Consider the following 4,744-nt stretch of genomic DNA (forward strand, 5'->3'; position numbering starts at 1 on the left):
AATAAAATGAAGCTATTTGGTTTAGCAGGACTTTTAATTTGAAACCATGTTTTAACAACTTTGTGATATAATTATAAAACTCTACAGAGTGACAAATTGCACTCTTTGTGACTTTTATTTTTTTGATGTAGTGTAGGCTTGAGCCAATTATGCTTTGAAAATAACCTACTGTACCTGTATTATGCTTTTGAGCAGTGCTCAAAAATTCAGCCTATTATGCTCAAAATGATACTTTCAAAATCAAGATTATGCTCTAGAGTTGGCTGTTTTATTAGGGTATATCAGCCTTTCCTGACTGTTGTATTAGATTAAGTGACTGCTCTATTAGAGTATCTCGATCTATTTCCCGTGAAGTCAGGGCCGCCCAAAGAAATTAAGGGGCCCAGGGCAAAGAGTTAAAGTGGGACCCTTGACCCAAGTTGTAAGGTGAAGACCAAAAAAAAAAAAAAAAGGTCACAACCTGCTGGCAATGACAATAACTACCCATCACCAACCATATATATCTCCTTATCTATAAGCTTGCTACACTGCTCCTCTGAAGAATACTGTGACTGCTCTATTAGAGTATTTAGATCTGACTGCTCTATTAGGGTATATCGATCTTTTAAACAGGTATTCAGGAGGCCCTTCATGGGGCCTCCTGGGGCCCCTTTCAGGCTGGGGCCCGGGGCAAAATGCCCCAGTTGCCCCCCCCCCCCCCCCCCCTGTGGGCGGCCCTGCGTGAAGTGCAAATAATCAGCCAAGAAACAATAAAATAATAACATTGCACATTTTCTTGATATGAAATGCAGCATTAAGGTGCATGTGTTCATGTTTTTCTGTATTTTTGGCGCGCGCATTGCGCAATTAATTAAAAATCTTGAAAATAATATTATTGTCCTATTATGCTGGCATAATGCTTGACGTTTTTGCTAACCTATCATGCTCGAAATTATGCAGGCATAATTGGCACAAGCCTAATGTAGTGCCATCACAGACTTTACCTTTGGTGACCTTTACAGCCGTTTTTGCGTTGCCAATTCATCAATTTTAGCCTTTATTTTTTCTGAGGCATTATTTTACCTGTGCACAACATGCTCATTTTTTTCAAACTATGCTACTCTACTACACAACCAACCTCCTCTATGACTGCATAATATTGTGTCCCATCAAAGCATATGGAGGGAGCTTATACATTTAATATATTAATAACTGTCACTTGAGATTGTATACATATTTGCAACCTAAGGGAATGAGCACAAGTTACTGTTTCCAACCACAGAACAGCTGCAGTAATTTGCATATTACGGGTACTAGCACAAATGATTGTGCAGTATTTTGGCTAATGTAACATAACTCGCTTTATTTTCATGCAAAAAATTTTGTGATAACATTTTGTGTAAAATTATTTTTGTATGATTTACATGAATGACTGCTCAATTGCATGCAGTGAAATAATAAGGGGTGATGTTCAAAATGCACTGCCTAATAAATACATAAGGGAATCTTTAAAATAGAAACAGAGTGTGACAAGGTTTGGAATTGGGTGGACACAATAATATTCATATTGTATAAACAAAAGAACCATGGTCAGTGTAATTTTGACAAGTGTAACTGCAAAGGCAATGATGTAGCTACTTGTATGGTTTCATGAGAGGTAGCATTAATTCAGGTTGAAGAATGCTAACGGTGACAGGAATTTGAGTCATAAAGTGTTTTGTTAATAATGGTGAATGCCACAGCATAACCCATAGCTTTAATAGCAATAAAACACAACTATCAGTTGGCCTGATCATGAGTCAAATATGCTCAAAATTTTGCCCAAAATGCTTTAAGGAATTTCCCAAAGTTTTCACCTACTATGCTCTTCAGTGTTCCCATTATGCTTGCATTATACTCCTATGTTAGCAGCATTTCTTACAATTATCTTGGAACATTTTAATCAGTGAATGTTACAAAGTGACTGTTCTATTAGAGGGTATTAATCTAAGGAGCTATGTACAATGCATTAAGTGCTCTATTGCAGTTTCCGCTGACTGCTTTATTAGGGAGTATCGATCTAGTTTCATAGAATTAAGCTCCATGATTTGAAATATTCACCTATTATGCTAGCATACCACTCCAGCCTATTATGCTGGCATATTTGATGAAAGCCTAACTACCAGTGAGCTGACAAGACATCATGCAGTGTATCTATATATTACATTGTTTACATTGTGCAATAGTTTTCTGTCAGCTGGTGTCTTGTAGGCACCTGCAGCCTATTATGCTGGCATAATTTTGAGTATAATAGGAGCCTGAAAGCATCAAGCATAATGCTAGCATAATAGGCAGAATAATTGTCATACTGTAAGCAAAAATACATGCCACAGAAAAGGTTGACTTACAATAATAGAACTGTTGATGCCACAGATGGCACCACTGTTATTATAGTTTACAATGCAGCCAAATTCTTAATGCACAATGGGTACTTTTTACATTTAACCAGTTGTTCATAAGCCAAAGTTTATCATTATCCATAGAAAGTAACAAATCATGGGAACTGTGGCAAAAATTTTGAGCATAATTATTATAAGCATAATAGGCAAAAATTTTTATCACTGCAGCATAGCATAATAGGCAAAATTAGAAGCATAATAGGCTGGTGCCTAGTGTCTTGTGAAGTGGGAGATCTTTCAAGTCCAAGATATTATTTTCAGTTTTATTGTATTTTCAGTTTTATTGTATCCCACAATCAATTTCACAAGGTAGAAAATCATTATTACCTAACTAGCAATGCAGATGAGATTTATTAACCAACCATGACCAATACTTAGTTTACAGCTTGACACTAGTTAGATCTTCTTGTCATCTGCAGTATATAACCAGTTTGGTTTTTATTTATATAATCATTGTACGGACTCTGGACTTATTTCATACATACACTCAGTCACTCACACAACTTGGCATATAGCTAGATGTATGATATCACTATACATTACTTGGTAGATTGCTCCATAGTCTGATGGCACCGTCTTGGATAAACAAAAAATAATGTTTAAGTAAAGTAGTATTGGCGAAGAATATTTTACATTTCATATAATTAGTTGCATATAATTCAATGATGGATCCAAGATTGGGAATTAGAGACATATGCCCCTTGGCATTAGAGACAAATGTCCCTCCATCCTTCTATTATCGAGTTACAGCTTTTTAAGATGAATACATGGTCAGTGTTACTGTATTAGTGTATATGCATGATATGCACAGAGAGAATCTGTGTTTGACCAGGCATTATCAACTATTTATGTACAACTGCAATTAGCAGATACAGAGAGGCACAAGGGGTATCCTACCCAAGTGGTGGGGAGTATTGGAGCAACTACTACAAGGCCATGTAAAATGGTATGTGCAAGGGTTGTCATGTCCAAATGTAGATTTAAAAATGTGTCCATAAAAAATGTGTAGCTATTATAGTCTTGATAAATACAATTGGGAGTAGGGAATTCCGTAACTGAGGGATTTTATTAAAGAAGACAATTAATGATTATATACCATTGTATTAATCAGTAGACATTTCATGGGCATTCATATTACAGGAACTTATGCTTTGCCTGGTAAATATGCACCTATGCCTGTGGTATAACTATTACATGTACCATATTAAGTGACGTGCAAGATACAAACTATGTATACACAACACAATACATGCATTAAACTTTGTAACACAGTAAAATGCAATCATTTAGTAACAGCATAAGCTGGATCATGTTTTGCTATCACATTTTCCTTGCTCATTGGCATAGTAGCATAAGCTGGGTCATGTTCTTCTCTAACACTTTACTGGGCATTGTCATATATGCTGGATCATGTTTTCATAGTAGCTATCTTTCTCCATTAAAACAAACTGATTGTTTACTTGAATCCTACTGTCATTTGGTTTAGTATTTTCCTTCACCTCATACCAATATTTGTAACAGATTCTGGTAATGATGACACTGATCAGTGTAGTAACAACAAGTACGATAATAAATGTGACCAATATACTGATAGCAACTGCAGCTCCTGTTGAGTGGTCATCATTATCTGATGATTCACAATCACCTGTGTGTAACCACAGCATAATTAGGGACCTGCTGATTATGCTGGCATAATTATGAACATAATAGGTGCCCAAAAGCATTGAGCATAATGCTAGCATAATAGGAAAAATATTTGAACCATACTACAAATCCTTGATGGTCAAAATACATATCACAGAAAAAATCAATATACTCTAATAGAACAGTCAACAATTCTAACAGAACAATCAAGAAGCTGACTGTTCCATTACAGTATATCGATCTTTTCTGTCACATGCATTTTGAAGAGCAAAGATGTGCTTCAGCCACTTACCGTATAGAGGGAAACTTTAGCGGGAGAAAACTTTGGCGAATTTGGCGTTCTGCTACAAATTCGCCAAAGTTTTACCCGCCAATTACTCGTAGCACCTCAGATTATCATCTTTATAGCTAAGCATTGAGCTTTTATTCGCCAAAGTTTATTTCGCCAAATGCAATTTAGCTTGCTATTCGCCAAAGTTTACCCCCGCCAAAGTTTCCCTCCGTACGGCATTATGTGCCCATAACTGCAAATTTATTAGCAAAACATGGGAAATGAGGCATAAAGCTTGAGCATAGTTTGAACATAATTGGTAAAATCTTTGAGCATAATAGGTGGGTACCTAAGTATAATACACATGCATGCATAGAAAGTAAGCATACCAATTAATACAGTGAAAGTTCCA

The sequence above is a fragment of the Dysidea avara genome, chromosome 1 (assembly GCF_963678975.1).
Source record: "Dysidea avara chromosome 1, odDysAvar1.4, whole genome shotgun sequence".
Taxonomy (NCBI): Eukaryota; Metazoa; Porifera; class Demospongiae; order Dictyoceratida; family Dysideidae; genus Dysidea; species Dysidea avara.